The following is a 16,950-nucleotide window of genomic DNA, read 5'->3' as shown; positions in this document are numbered from 1 at the left end:
GGCGGACTTGCTAAGGTCGGATGCGATTCGAGAAGTCACCTATCCGGAATGGCTAGCTAATGTGGTGCTAGTCAAAAAGCCGAATGGAACGTACAGAATGTGCGTCGACTTCAACGACTTGAACAAGGCATGTCCGAAAGATATGTATCCACTTCCTAACATTGATATATTGGTAGATGGAACTGCAGGATATGAAGCTTTATCATTCACCGACGTGAAATCCAGTTACCATCAGATACCCATGGAGAAGGCGGATGAAATCAAAACATCATTCATAACTCACCAGGCGACTTATTGCTTCAAGGTGATGCCCTTTGGATTGAAAAACGCGGGAGCAACAAACCAGAGGATGATGATCATCAAAAGCAAGAAAATGCAAGACCACCCGCGGGATATCAAGGAAATCCTAGAAGTGTTGATCAAATATGGCCTCAAATTGAACCCAGAGAAATGCACATTCGGAGCAAGAGTGGGAAAGTTCCTGGGTTTCATTGTTAGCGGCAAAGGGGTTGAGGCGAATTCTGAGAAGGTTAAAGCAGTAATGGAGATGAAGACACCAAGGAACATAAGGGAAGTACAGAGACTGAACGGGCGGTTGGTGGCATTAGGGCGATTCATATCATGCTCAGCTAGGCGATGTCTACCTTTCTACAATGCCATCAAAAAATCCAAGTCCTTTGAATGGACGCCGGATTGTCAAGAAGCATTTGAGGGGATAAAGCGATTACTATGTTATCCGCCCTTAATGGGCAGGCCGGAAGACGGAGAAGATCTGTTTCTTTATGTATCCGTCACCAGTATGGCGATATGCACTGTGATGGTGCGAGAAGAAGAAGGGCAACAATATCCAGTATACTACGTGAGCAAAGTCTTGAAGGACGCAGAACTCCGGTATTCGAAGTTGGACAAAATGGCCCTCGCGGTGATAACCACGGCGACTAGATTGAAACCATATTTTCAGGCGCATACTGTCATTGTGAGAACTGGCATCCCAATGTGAAAGGTACTGCAGAAACCTGACGCATCCGGCCGGTTGATGGAATGGTCAATTCGCCTGGGCGAATTCGATATCTGCTATGAAGGAAGACCAGCGCTAAAGAGCCGAGTGCTCACCGACTTCGTGAACGAATTCACCTGGGATGATGATGAATGTCCAAAGGCACAAAAAGAAGAGTGGAGCATGTACACGGATGGGGCCTTATCTGCAGACGGAGCTGGGCTAGGAATCGTCATCAAAGGTCCGGAGGTTATCCGCCTGTACTATGCAGCAAAATTAACTTTCAAAACTACCAATAATGCCGCAGAATACGAGGCTATGATATGTGGATTGAGGTTGCTCAATGAACTCACCCCAGAAAGAGTGGTAATCTACAGCGATTCCAAACTCATGATAAACCAGATCACAAAAAATTATCTGGTGAAACAGGAGGAGCTAGTAAAATACCATCAGGTGGTCAGCCGATTGACACAAGAGTTAACGCACAAGGGAGTCGTTTGGGAGATGGTGCATGTTCCACGAGGCCAAAATGCAAAAGCTGACGAATTGGAAAAAGCAGCGGCAAGTAGAGAACCATGGAGTCAAAAAGCATGCAGCTTGGAAATAAAATCGGCACCAGCATTCGAGGTTGATCAGATTATGATCATCGAGGAACTGGAAGACGATGAAGATTGGCGGATGCCAATCCGTCAATATCTGGAGCAGGGAGATTTGCCGGTTGATAAGAGCTTAGCCAGAAAAATAATTGGGCAGTCGGCACGATACTCAATGCGGGATGGAACTTTGTATCGGAAATCGTACACATGTCCATGGTTGAAATGTGTTAGTCGCAATGAAGGAGACTATGTGCTGCGAGAACTACACGAAGGAATTTGTGGCGCGCACGAAGCTTCGGCGACATTGGCAAGAAAGGTCAAACTGATGGGATACTACTGGCCCAAGATGGTGGAAGATTCCCAGAAGATGGTTGTGGAATGTCACAACTGTCAAATCCATGCGAATGAAAAGCATGTTCCCGGAGCTGAACAAATCACTATAATGACGGCGTGGCCATTCACAACATGGGGAATTGATATAGTGGGTCCATTCCCAGAAACAACAAAGAAAATGAAGTATTTGATAGTCGCAGTGGACCACTTCAGCAAATGGGTAGAAGCGGAGGCAGTAACCGCACAAACACCTGAGCGAATGATCGAGTTCTTACGAGAGAACATTATCATGCGATTTGGGATCCCGCAGAAGCTTATAACCGACAATGGCACCCAGTTCAACTGTGCCAAGTTCAAAACATACTGCGAAAGCATGGGAATCAAGAATCATTTTTCTTCTGTAAACCATCCCCAATCAAATGGTATGACGGAGGTTACCAACAGGGCCATGGTTTAAGGCATCAAGAAGCGGCTAGGTGACAGAAAAACAGGTTGGGCGGATAAGATACCCCATATGTTGTGGGCATACAGAACCTCTGTAAAGGCAGCAACAGGCGAAACACCTTTCTCGCTAGTTTATGGAGCCGAAGCAGTCCTACCTGTTGAAATCAAGTCGCCCACAGATCGGACAATTTATTATTGCGACACACAAAATCCTATCAACATCAGAGATGCTTTGGATTCTGTGGAGGAACGAAGAGAAAAAGCTTACATGCGAATGGCAATGTACCGTAATAGAATCAAGAAATACCATGACAGAAGAGTGCGAAAAGTAATGATCAACGAAAATGACTTGGTCTTGAAAAAAGCAGATAAAATACAGTCTAGAGATGGCAAAGGCAAGCTAGGCGTCAACTGGATCGGGCCATACAAAGTATCCAAGAAGATGGGACCGGCCACTTTCGAAATAGAAGAAATGAGTGGAAAGAAGCTCCCGCGCACCTGGAATCTAGAGAATCTACGCCTATATAGAAAGGCCGAGTAGTTCGAGGAAATGACGAGTACTCTTTTTCCTTTTATGAGTTTTTCCCACTGGGTTTTCTGATAAAAGGTTTTAATGAGGCTTCGATCCCGCACAATTGGCGTACATATGTAATAAACTTTTTCTCGTCATCAATAAAAGTTATTACATTCACTCAGTATGTTACAACAAAATGCGGATTCTTTACAAAAACACATAAATGTGTTGCCTCTTAAAGAAAGGCGGATGCATGATTACGCATCACTCGCAAAAAACCTTAGGGTTAAAATAAAAAACACATAAATGTGTTGCCTGTTAAAGAAAGGCGGATGCTTGATTACGCATCACTCGCAAAAAACCTTAGGGTTAAAATCAAAAACACATAAATGTGTTGCCTGTTAAAGAAAGGCGGATGCATGATTACGCATCACTCGCAAAACCTTATGATCAAAACTTATGATTATTTTCGAAAGAAGAATTATAAGTTAAGGCATAAAATTAAGCGAATAAACGAGTACTCAAAATTGCAAAAAGGGTCTGGCCACCCTAGCTATGAAGAAACACAAATATGGAGTCAGCAAAAGGACAAAGGGCACATATAAAGGGCAAAAAAGTGACAATCACACACATATGAAAAGCAACAACCGAAAGAAAATATATATATCAGAGCGGTTTGTTACATGGTTTTTACATACAAAAGTCCAAATATAAGTTAAGCTATGCTACAGCTTCCTCTCCTTCGCCCCTAATGCCCTCCTGGACTGCGGCGACTCCCTCATCTCCTCCGGTAGGAGGATCTACTTCAAGCAAATCCTCAACCCTTGAATCGGTAACCGCTTCAGTAACCTCTCCTTCCGCGGGCTGAATAGGGATCTCGCAGCTAATCGGAGGATCCTGAAGACTCTTCCAATCTAAGAAGAGTACCTCATCCATATCAGCATCCTCGGCTTCCAGCTTATCCCACTCCCCAGTTAAATCCTTTTCAGGGATGGGAACTTTAGGGCGGTTAAGTACTAGACCCTGATGCCCGTGCTCATAAGCGGCATGAATCCACTCCCCATACCAGTAGATGCGGGCGCCATCTTCAGCCAAAATCTCCTCAACCCTCTTCTTTTGGGCCTCCTTGAAAGCAGCTAGGTCGTCGAGGGCTTTTTGCAGTTCATCGGACTTGGCCTGAAGGGATTTAAGGGCCTCCTCCTTCTCGCCCACGGCCTTCTGACAGGTGCCCTCTAGGACCTTCACCTTCCCTTGGACATCATCATAAAGCGACTTCTGAGTCGCCAATTCCGTACCAAGACTTTCCAACTCCTTGGCTCGCTCTGCATCCCTTCGGAGAATGCCCTCAGCGAAATTGATAATCTGCATATAACACGTCTCACAAATAAAAATGGGCGAATAGAAATATGCGGTTACAATGAACACAAGATATTTGAAAGCGAAGGACAAAGCAATAATATACCTCTACAGAACGCTTCTCGATCCCTTCCACAGCAGTAGGGAGAGGTACTTGCTCACGCACACGGGAGGCAGAGGGAAGTCGCCCGAGGACAGATGGCGGAATCAACTTTTCGGGGTCAAAACCTAAACCCTCGTCGGTTGTATTCGCCAGATGAAGGAAGTCGGCGGGATGAGAATTACACCCAGGAGAGCTGGTTGAAGCTTCCTCAACCATCTCTTCGACCTCGTTAGAGACCTCGCGGACATAATCGTCGTCAAACGGCGCGAAGTCGAGGTCTGACATGATCGATAAAAGGAAAACAGAAGCAAAAAGCCGAACAAGGAACAAATGTGAAAAGAAAAACTTACATGAAAAAGACAACACAGTGAAGTGACGGGATTAAGAGGTCAACGCCGGAAAAGAAGTAACGGAATTAAAAGGTCGACGCCGGAGAAAACGAAAGAGGGGAAATGCACAAATTCAAAACTTTGAAATAATCGGACAAAGACGAAGCGTCCCCTATAAAAAGACCCTAAAAGGGCTCTTGCTAGACCAAGGGGGAGGCATGTGATAACCCGCGAAGCCCAAAACGGGTTATATTCATTTTGCAAGCCCAGCCCATATTAAAGCCCCATGGGCTAAGATTGGACGGGACCCGAATGAAGGAAGCGGGCGCAGCGAGTAAACCGCCCCGAATTCCTAAACGGAGCGTCAAGACTCCCACTCAGAACCACGTTCGTTGCCATGAAAGCCACGAAAGGGACATTGCCTAAAAAGGGGTAACCGCCCTCAGAACGTGGCCCACTAAGGAGTAACCGCCCTCGGCGGTTACCCAAAAAACACCTATAAAAGGCCTTAAGAATAAGGGGGGAGGTACGTTCACATTTTTTCCCACAAAGCTATTGCTAAATTATAGACTCATTTTTACAAAAACTGACTTGATCGTCGGAGAGTTTTCCCGAAGATCCTGTCTCCGGTTTTGTTTTGCAGGTAATTCCGGCAAAGAATATCAAAGTGGATCCAGCAAGTTATCACACTTAAACTTGTAATTTTTTATTGTTTAATATTTTGTACTTGTACTTGGATCTATCATATACTGGAGTTTGTCAAATTGGACCTGTTATACATATAAACTTATCAATTTTCAACTCTCACACCTTTATTTAGGGGTGTTTGGTTCAACTTTTTGGATAAATGTTTAGCGTTTCACTTCAAACCGCATGAAATATAGCATTTGGTTAGGTTTATATAATCGTAGTGTTTAACATTTTCTCTGGAAACTGCAGCATTTTAGAGCTTTTCACGAAAAGCTCTTATTTGGAGTTTTTCATAAACACATGTTTGTAGTTATTTGTTATTGACAAAATTATCATTCTTATTTCCACAAAATATGTTTTTTCTTTACATTATTTATATTTATATAACATAATTACCGGATGAACAAGGTTTTGTTGCGTTCAATTATTTTTTTTATTTTTTTATATAGATTATTTTTATTAATTTGTGTAACACATTTTTATTTTATAATAGGATAAGGTACAAAACTACTGTTAGCGATATTTTCGAAATATGCTAATTTCAACATTGTCACGTGTGGTTAGGGTGCGGGCGTGCCAGAGAAATTATTTCTCAATTATTAAAGACGGTTAAGTTTGTGAAACTGTGTGCCGAAAACATGAATTCTAATCGAAACGATTGGCGAGGGGCGCAAGGATTGAAAAAGTCCCTCTTGGGTCTCTAGCGCCGTTATAAAAACTTTGCTAGATTAATTATTTTGATTTAAGCTAAGCGTATAAATTGAAGACGGGTAAAATAAAAAAATTAAAGGTGTGAAATTGACACGAGATTTGGTGAAAAAATTGGCATTTTATTGATTTGATCAAGGTTTGAATACATATGTTCAAAAAGCATGAAATTGAAAATGAATTACAATTGAAAGATTTCTATACTAAACATATAGACAATCAATTGAATTGGAAAAAAACAAATCAATATAAGGAATTGAAATGCAATTAAAATAAAATTGAAATTCAACGACAAACTCGGAGCTACAATAGCTATCTCGGCTGGACGTTGAACTTTGATGTCGGCTTGAAATCCTCGGATGCACCACGGTCGGTTGGGCCCGTATGGTATACGATCTTGGCAATATCAAAACGTGTGGTAGGCAAATGGGGCAGATTTAACCTTTGACTTCGGTGGGATCGATTGAGTGCTTAAGAACCCGGAATTGGACAAGTAAATAGGCTAAACTCAATTTCAGAAAGTGAGGAACAAACTTCTATTAGGGACCGAAGGCTAAAACGGGCTCTAAATGGATGAAATTGAGAGTTGAAAATAACTGGTTGAATCTGGAAAATTCTGGAAACAGAATATCTACAAGAATTTGGGCTATAAAGGCTTGTAACTATAGTTTCTGAACACGGAATTGGGCAAATAAATATACTAGATTGAACCTTAGGACGTCAGGAACAACTTTGTTGAAGGGATTGAAAGCAAAAAATGACTTTAAATTGACTAAATCGGGCGTTGAAAGTAATTGGACGAATATGGAAAATTAATTTGAAAACAGAATTCTAGCTAATGATTGAGCAAACTAAAGGCTTAGGAATGCTAGATTGAATTGAAAAACTTGGAAAGAGGCTATTGGAACTTGAATTAAAGCTAAAGGCAAGCTAAAAGAAGGAATTAAAGCTAAGAAAAATGAAGAACAGAAAGAAAGAACTCAAGAACTAAGAACTAAGAATAGAGAGCATTGGAAGGAACCTTAGGAAGGGGTTTTGGGTGTGTTGAGTGTGTGTTTGGAAAAGTCGGTGGACCGAAAACGGGCTCTGGGCGAGGACTGACCTCTAGCTCGCCGAGCTGACTTCCAGCTCGCTGAGCTATAGGTTAGCATATATTTTATTATTATTTATTCTTATTTTTATTTATAAAAATTGGAAACTATACCCTAAAATTAAATATAAGTTTTCTATATACATGAAAATAAAATTTATTTATTTGGGGCCAACAACTACCCTTGACGTTTATAGCTAGGGGTAATTTTACCCTTAACATCTAAAATTATGTAATTATACTCCTAACATTTGCAGTCAAGAGCAATTTTCCTCCTAACATTGACAAGCTGGATCAATTTGAGAAATAATTTATCAAACTGTCTTCTTGATCATGAATATTGTCATCTACACTTCACATGTGTATCATTTTATCATCATTAGTAACAGATCACAAACATATGATTAGACGTGAATTTTTAAAAATAAAAAAAATATTGTCTTTTATACAAGTTGTACAAAAAAATTCAAATATTTTACCAAATTTATAAATAATAATTTTCAATTTTATTATTAAATTACAAAAAAACATGAAATCTTTTTTTAGAACTAACTGAACTGTGCAATTAGTGTAGAATAAGAAATAAAATATGTGTTTTATAATAATATCTGAAATTGACTCAATTTGCCAATATTAAGGATAAAATTGCTCATAGCTGTCAATTTTATGGATAAAATTGCACTATTTTAGACGTTAAGAGTAAAATTGTTCATAGTTGTAAACGTTATGGGCCTTTTTTCACCTTATCTCTTTTATAATTTCTTTGTTGATTAATTTAAAACATGTCCATATTAGACATTTTAAATCCGAACAGTAACAGTTCAATATAATGTTAACATAATAATTAAACAACTAATAACAAACAACTAGCTAACAGCAATAGCTAATCAGCAATAGCTAACAGCTTATTGCAACTGCAAACAACTAACAGCAACCGCAACAGCTATTAGTTAACAGCTGAACCAAATATACCCTTACTAATTTGACAAATTTCTAAAATTTAACATGATATAACTTTTTATCTTTAATTCTTGCCAAATTAGTAAACAAGGATGTGGAAAGTCCAAAATTAACAAGTTAAAGTATGTGATAGATTCAAATTTACAAATTTAATTATATGATATGTTAAAGTATAAGTAAAATATACTAAACGATAAAATAACGTTACAAGTAATTCAAGTATATAATTATATATTAACCTTTATTTTTAGTAATATGGGTAGTTTTTTTTTTTTTGTTGGTAACAATGGAGGGCAAAGCCCAGAACAAACAAAGAAAAATTAAGATCCGTCGTGTGGATGGATCTGCATCTAGAATATCCTGGAGGCATACAGAAGGTACATCACACTCGTGACGATCTAAAGAACACAATCTTACAAAGTTCGACATCCAGTCAGGAGCTTAATTACCTTCTCTAAACACATGTACCAACTTAATCTCCCAACGCCTCAAACGCATATCCTGGTACGTTCTGATCAACCAAGCATGTGGATGATTGACTTCGCTGCTATCCAGTAAAACATCAAGTAGGGTTTTTGAGTCCATTTCCGTAATTACTTGTCTTATCCCAACCTAGCATCATACCTAAGTAAATGTCCCAAAATTCAGCAAGAGTGGCAATGCAAATTCCAAGGTTGATCAGAAACCCACATTTTCAGACTCCTTGATGATCACGAATTACGTCTCCTGCTGAAGCATACCCAGGGTTCTCTTTACTGGCGCCATCAGAATTAATCTTAACCCATCCAGATTCAGGTGGAATCAACTGACCCAGATAAGATTTTTCTCAAACTCGCCTCTCACTGCAAACATAGCTTGCACCTGGTTAAACTAGATAATTAAAGTTGGATTGAGTGGTTAAAAGCCTCAATTTATTTAAGTTAGATTTCGAATTCATGTTATAATGTACTTTTTTGTTTGAAAGATGTTATAATGTATTTAAAAAGTTTTAATTAGAAAAGGACTCATCTAAATAGCGTCCGATAAGTTCCGTACTGAAAATTCGGATAAACCTATTAAAAAAAATAGTTAAATTAGGATAAGAAAGAATATAAAGACAAGTAGTAATGTGTTGTGGGCCTGACATTGCCTTGGAGTAAAGGCTCCGGCATGGCAATACGTAATTCCTACTAGTAAAATATTCTTCTTTGTCACTTCTACGCATTAACCTTCCTTTTACCATTTACTGCAAAGTCCTCATTCATTTTCTCTCTTTGAAAAAAAAACTAAAATATTTATATAATTCCATTTGTAACTTCTTCTAGAAATGTGAACTAAAAAAACAAAGCAAAATAAAATTAAAATGGAAATCTTGTTTGTTTGAGTATCATATATAGAAAAATTATTAGAAAGTTTGTGCAAATTGTTGATCCAAAAAATAAAATAATTATTTTTTATGTATATAAATGCTTAGGTTATGTTTTTAGGATATAGTTTATATTTTCTAGAAATAATACACGTGTAAGCTAAGCTTCAACCCGTGAGAAAATCCGGCACCACGCGGGGCGTGTCCTCAATACGCAGCGCGTAAACAAGGCGTCCGGAGAAATCAACGTCAAAACGCAAACACGCAGCGCGTCCTTCACCTTACGCGGGACGTAATTTCTCACGCGGGACGTATCTGTCAATACGCCGTGCGTAAGACGCATTCGCAGAGCATTCCAAGATCAGAGGCTTGAATACGCGGGGCGTATCCACCAATACGCAGGGCGTATTCCTTCACGCGGGACGCGACACCAGAGACGCCACGCGTGGAAACCATCAATGAAACGCACTAGGCCTAGTGTCCGCCAACACGCAGGGCGTAGTCGGACATACGCGGGGCGTCAACTCTCTCTCGGCAGCAGTTGGAATTGGTCAATGGAAGTTAATGGAAGTTGAGGTAGTGGGATGATGTGGCATTGGTAGTTGGAGGAAGTTAAGGAATTAGTTAAGTTAGTTAGTGACTATTTACCAAAATACCACTGACTATTTACCAAAATGCCACTCTAAAAAACTATAAATAGACTCCCTCCCCTTCATTAAAAGACACACTCAACACAAACACAAACCCCTCTCTAAAGGTCCATTTGCTCTCTCTCTTTTCTAGTTCTTAGTTTCAAGTTCTTAGCTCCTAAGTTCTTTAAGTTCTTCAAGTTCTTCCTTTTGTTCTTCATTTTTTCTTAGCTTCAATCCCTCTTTTAAGCTTCCTTTAGCCTTAATTCAAGTTTCTTTTCAAGTTTCCCAATTCAAGTTAGCATTCCAAGCCTTTAATTTGCTCAATTCCTAGCCAAAGCTCTGTTTTCAAATTAATTTTCCAGATTCGTCCAACCTTTTTTAAAGCCAAATTCCGTCCATTTAACGTTATTTTTTGCCTTCGATCCCTTCGACAAAGTTGTTCATAACGTCCTGAATTTCAATCTAGTATATTTAATTTTCCAATTCCGTACCCAGAAACTATAGTTACAAGCTGATCTTTCCAGCCCAAATTCTTTTAGCTATTCTGCCCAGATTTTTCCAGATTCATCCAGTCACTTTTAATCCTCAATTACGTCTATTTAAAGTCTGTTTTACCCTTTGATCCCTTATACAAAGTTGTTCCTGACATTCTGAAGTTCAATTTACACTATTTACTCGTCCAATTTCGCGTTCTTAAGCACCCAAACGAACCTCCCGAAGTTAAGGTCTAAATCTGCCCCATTTGCCTACCAACGTTTTGCCATTGCACCAAGCATATACCGTACGGGCCCGACCGATTGCAGCTCTCCAAGGACCTCACGCCGACGCTAAAATTCAACATCAATCCGAGATAGCTATTGTGGCTCCGAGTTTGTTGTTGAATTCCAATTTTAATTTAATTGCATTTCAATTCCTCGTATTTGATTTGTTTTTTTCCAATTCAATTGAATTAGCTATATGTTTAGTATAGAAGTTCTTCAATTGTAATTCATTTCCAATTTCATGTTTCAAACACTTATTCAATCAATAAAATACCAATTTTCATCAAATCTCGTGTCAATTTCGCACTTTACATTCCTTTATTTTCTCGTCTTCAATTTACCCGCACTAGCTTAAATAAAATAGTTTATCTAGCAAAGTTTTTATAACGGCGCTCGAGACCCAAGAGGGACTTTTTCAATCCTTGCGTCCCTCGCCAATCGCTTCGTTTAAGATTTCAAGTTTTGGCGCGCAATTCCATAAACTTAATCGTCTTTAATATTTTGAGAAATAATTTCTCTGGCACGCCCGCACCCTAACCACACGTGACAAGGTTGAAATTAGCATATTCGCAAAATATCGCTAACACAAATGTAATGATATTTCTTTGAAAAACTTATTAATTTATAGTAAAAATAAAATGTTATGTGGTTTTATTTAGCGGTTCGATCTAGAATGGATGATGTCCGAGCAAAATGTATGAACAAAGAGCAAGATGTGGAGGACAGAAATAAATCGAATCTCATATCGAAAATAGAGAAGAGATAATTTTAGTATATTAATAAGGTGTTTGTTCTAAAAAGATGTAAGATGTATTTCTAATACATGTAGATGTATTTTAAATATGTGACGTATAATTGGTATTATAGCCGGCTCTGCATGTATGATATGTTGGTTTAAATGAATGTTGATAGATCATATATCTATAACGACCGATCCTGACTAACAACTATAAGAAATGAGGATTTGGCAGAAATGAAATCCTACGTCCAAAATTAAGAGAAAGTGACTGGGTATGTATATATTAGCAATTATAATACACACGTACACATTTAAAGTTGTGATGTTTAATATGTTAATTTTGAGTGTTGTTTAGCAAAATAAAAGCAAATACTGATTATATTTAAAATATAAATTAATAAATTTTTTTATAAAACTAATTAGAGTTAACCTAAGTGATATACGGGTTTCTAATTGTTTAAGTTAGGTCCGTGTAAAATATAAATTAATAAATTTTTTTATAAAACTAATTAGAGTTAACCTAAGTGATATACGGGTTTCTAATTGTTTAAGTTAGGTCCGTGTAGTGTAAAAGGCGGCCCGGTCGCATTACGCGTCCCCGCTGAGCGAGGGTCCGGGGAGGGGTCCCACCACAAGGGTGTATTGGGGGCAAGCCTTCCCTTGCCAATTTAATTGGCAAGAGGCCGCTCCTAAGACTCGAACCCGTGACCTCTGGTCACACGACAACAACGTTTTACCGTTGCGCCAAGGCTCACCCTCATAGGTCCGTGTAGTCCGTGTAGTGTATATAAAAAAAATTAATTGAGAGAAAAATAGCGACTAATCCTGCTATTATTTTCCAAAACATTTTTTTAGAAGAACAAAATAATTTTTTTTTGTTGTATAACACTGTAATTTAATTTAAAATTATATATTATAATTTATTAGATAAAATAATTTTTTTTTGAAAACAAGAACCATATCATTTAAGAAGAAACATCACAGTACAAATCATCAAGCAGAAAATCAGGAGGTCTATGTGACCAAACTGAATGCTCAGCTAGAGAATAAGATATACCCGCTAGCTGATGGGCAACCTTATTAGCAGAGCGACTAACATAACTGACTCTAATGTCATTAAAAGAACTAAGAAGGCACTTGCATTCGTCAATAAGAAAGCCATATGGGGATATGAAAGAATGCTGTTGTAAATGTTCCACCACCAAGGCGGAATCAGACTCTACTTCGCAATTGTCCAAGCCGAGGCTTTTTAACCAACTGAGAGCCTCCTTTACACCCAATGCTTCCCCGTCCCTAGGTGAATAATTACCTCGAATACGCTTCGAAAACGCATGCTGGAAAACTCCATGTCTGTCCCAAATAACAGCACCCAAACCGAGTAGACCAGATCCTGAAATAACGAAAGCATCGACATTAAGCTTAAAATAATTTTTAATTTAACTAAAATTTGTATTCAGTCGTAATGTTTTAATTTTGAGAAAATTATAAAATTTGGTCAAATTGGAGGCGCATTTATATATTTAGACCAATTACCCAATACATTTCACATCTAGACTATTTATCAGTGACTTTCTCAAAATACCCAAACTTTTCATCTTCATCTCTTCCTTTCTTTTTGTGCGAATCTTTCATCATTATTTCATCTTACTCTTTCTTCTTCCTCTCTTTGTTTCTTTCATCTTGTGCGAATTGAAGGCATTGTTCTTCATTTTCATGTTTTTTCATCTTCCTGTTTCTTCTCCCTCTATTTGTTTCTTTGCAAAAATGAATTTTTTTATGTGTTTATCATATATTTATTGTCGATTTCAATGGAAAAAGACGCAAACTCATCCATTGAAGTAGTAATTTGTCCAGAAATGACTTTGCAGATTTCGCAATATGCGAAGTAAACTCATTCACCGAAGTAGTAATTTCTTCAGAAAATGGCTTCGCAGATTTCGCAAAAATACGAAGCAAACTCATTTAAGAGAAGATGTACACATTCTAGCTCAGTATACCGCCTTTTACACAGTTTGTTCTAGTTCCTTTTTGTTTATGAACTTCCTCCCAAAGGCCATTAATTTTGTATAACACTGCTGATTTTTCTTGCTTCTGTAAAGCCTGGAAGCACTCCAATTAGGGTGTACTGTGGTACACTGGTGCTCATGTCATTACTGGGGTTTAGGGTTTAGGATTAGAGTTTGAATTATTATTGCAATCTTGTTGTAAATTTTGATAATGTTATGATTTTTATGTCATTTTGCTATACATATTGTTTACTTATGTATATTTTAGGCAAATAACAAAATATACTACTTCACATTTTTTCTAAACTGCGAAATCCGAGCAAAAACTGCGAAGGGAAATACTACTTCAGCACATGATTTTGCTTCGCAGTTTGCGAAAACTGCGAAGCAAACTCATTTTGCGAAGTAGTATTTCTCTTCGCAGGCTTCGCTGTTTGCGAAAATGCGAAGTAAAATCATATTCGGAAAGTATTATCTTGGAAAAAACGTACAAAATACTAAAACCGGAGTACCAAGTTCGCAAAAAGAAAGATTTTATGTATATATGAATTGATAATTAAAAACGGAGTCCAAGTTCACAAACGAAAAGAAAAGAAGAAATAGTAAGAAATTTCTAAGTTGTTATATATATACTGTATGAAGAATATTTTGGAAAAGTCACAAATAAATAGTCTAGATATATAATGTGTTGGATAATTGATCTATGTAAATAAAGCTCTAATTTGATCCACTTTTACAATTTTTCCTTTCATTTTAGATGTGAATTAAGTATATGATATATATCTAATATCCCAATTCATCTGTGTGAAAAAAAAAATCTAATTCAAATAATACATTTACATTAAGTATTCTGTGGTTTCACTTTTTTGCAGATACGTTTTTGTGTTTTGTTTTTGAACAAATAAAGGATTGTACATTTCTCCATTTACGGAATTGAGGATGAGACACAAACAGAGTCAGAATCGATGACGTGTCCAAGGGAAATTTTGCCATTTTAAAAAATCGGTATATAAATTTGAAAGGTTAATATATACCGATTTTTTAAAATGGCAAAACTGCCATTGGACACATCATCGATTCTGACTTCGTTTGTGTCAATTCCACAAACAAAAAAAGTACAATTTTTTATTTGTTAAAAAACAAAGTACAAAGTACCTATCTGCAAAAAAAAAAAAAAAAAAAAAGAGAAACATAAAACACTTATTGAAATTAACCTTAAAAAAATATATTCAATTAGCATTGAGCATTTACATGTTATTAAATTTTAAAAATAAAAGATTATGGGTCGAATCCCTTAAATATCGGAAAATTGTGCGTGATCACATATTTTCAGTTCTCGTATATAATCCAAGATTAAATAAAGATGACGATGATAAAAAAAAAAAAGTTTTAGAAATAATTTTATGTGAAGATAACGTTGTTTAATCAAACGTGAGCAGGATGACTGAATTTGTAATTTTTTTAATTACATTGTTTAATAACAATAATTGGAAAGAAAGAAAGAACTAAAAACAATATTTGAGAAAAAAAAAAGAGAGATAAAGGTAGACGCAGGATTTGCATCAATGATACATATTTATGATGAGAAGACAAAAGGTTGAGTGAGTTACTTTAGTTGGTTAGTTTAGTTTGTCAAATATGAATAATATCATGTATTATTAAAGTTTTAAATTAGGGAAAGGAATGGAATTAGAGTTAAAGTTTGAATTATTTGATTAAATTATTTTAAGAAAATAATCCGAGAGATGGGACGATTGAGGACGTCGTTGGAGGGCGACGAAATTACGGCATAATGGAGGCTGGTACAGCAGGGGGTAACATCGGACAACCGGGTGTGCATCGTTGTGTCTCTACATATTTAGCAGTAGGTGAAGGTTAACATGCTCCTGTTGATCCGTTGGTGAAAATAAATGTTGATGCTTCCTGGGTCGACGGGCTTAACGGTGGGATTGGAGTTGTGATCCGTGATGCTGGGGGGACGTTCTGCTTCCTGCGGCTATTCCGGCATCCATAACGCTGAGCCCAAAAATTGCAGAAATGTTGGTTGCAGTTCAGGAACTATGTATAGCGCGTGAGGGAGGATGGCATCGTGTTATCTTAGAATCCGATTGTAAACTTATGGTGGACGCGCTAGAGGGACGTGGCCAAGTTATGGGTACAAAATCGATGATTTTTTACGACTTGAGGGTCGTTATTTGCAAGTTGAATAAATCAATTTGTGGTCTTAAAAGTCTTCTAGACAATGGTATATTCGATTTCATAATTAGATAATCGATCTGGAATGACTTCAAGTTAATTGAAAAAGATCACTGTGTTTAAAAGAAACACTCAAGTAGACAATTTATCATTCTGTCATTATATGTTGATATCCTCATAACAGGAAACGACATTGGATTTGTGAACCATATCAAAGCTTGGCTAAGTATGAGTTTTAAGATGAAAGATATGGCGAAGCCGTATATATTCTTGGAGTTAAGATTTCAATAGATTGTTCGAAGAATATGTTGGCTCTATCTCAAGAAACTTATATCAACAAAGTAATCGATCATTTCAATATACAAAGATGTAAGCCTGTAGATAACCCGATGACTAAGGACATCACCCTTAGTACCGACATGTGTCCACAAACACAAGAAGAAAAAGAACGGATGAAAAATGTTCTTTATGCTAGTGTTGTTGGTAGTCTAATATATGTTATGTTGTGTACGAGACCCGATATCTGTCATGTTGTTAGGATGGTAAGCAGATATCAGTCCAATCCAGGACAAGCACACTAGGCAACTGTTAAAAGGGATATTGAGATATCTTCAAGAAACAGTTTGGTTGAATAGTTTCCTAAACCATTTGAATGTTACTACCTTTAATATCCCTGGCGTAGTTAATAGTGATAGTTAATCTGTTATGCTTTCGGTAAGGATCATAGGTACCATAGCAAAACAAAGCACATAGAGATTGAGTGCCACTTTGTTAGGAACTTAATTGCACACAAAGAAGTTAGTATGAAATATGTGTTGACTCATGACATGATTGCAGATCCCCTTACCAAACCTATCAAGATAGATGTTTATACAAAACATGTCAGATCCTAAGGATTGCGTAGGATCTATACGTACTTCTGTTTTTCATGTATTTTTGTGAACATAATGTATTAATAAAGGTTTTATGAATTTTTTCAATACATGAGTGCAATTTTTTTTTTGTTAATGTTCCCTATTAAATGATACAATGTATGTCACATAGAAAAAATAGCCCACTCACACAAGCGTTTACCCTTATTTTGTCACATGGTGACAAATAGAAGGATAAAGTTGTTTTTGAACAATTCGAGAGGATGTTCAATAACAGAA

The sequence above is a fragment of the Euphorbia lathyris genome, chromosome 9, assembly GCF_963576675.1.
Source record: "Euphorbia lathyris chromosome 9, ddEupLath1.1, whole genome shotgun sequence".
Taxonomy (NCBI): domain Eukaryota; kingdom Viridiplantae; phylum Streptophyta; class Magnoliopsida; order Malpighiales; family Euphorbiaceae; genus Euphorbia; species Euphorbia lathyris.
The sequence above is the reverse complement of the archived record's forward strand: the minus strand, read 5'-3'. Positions refer to the sequence as shown.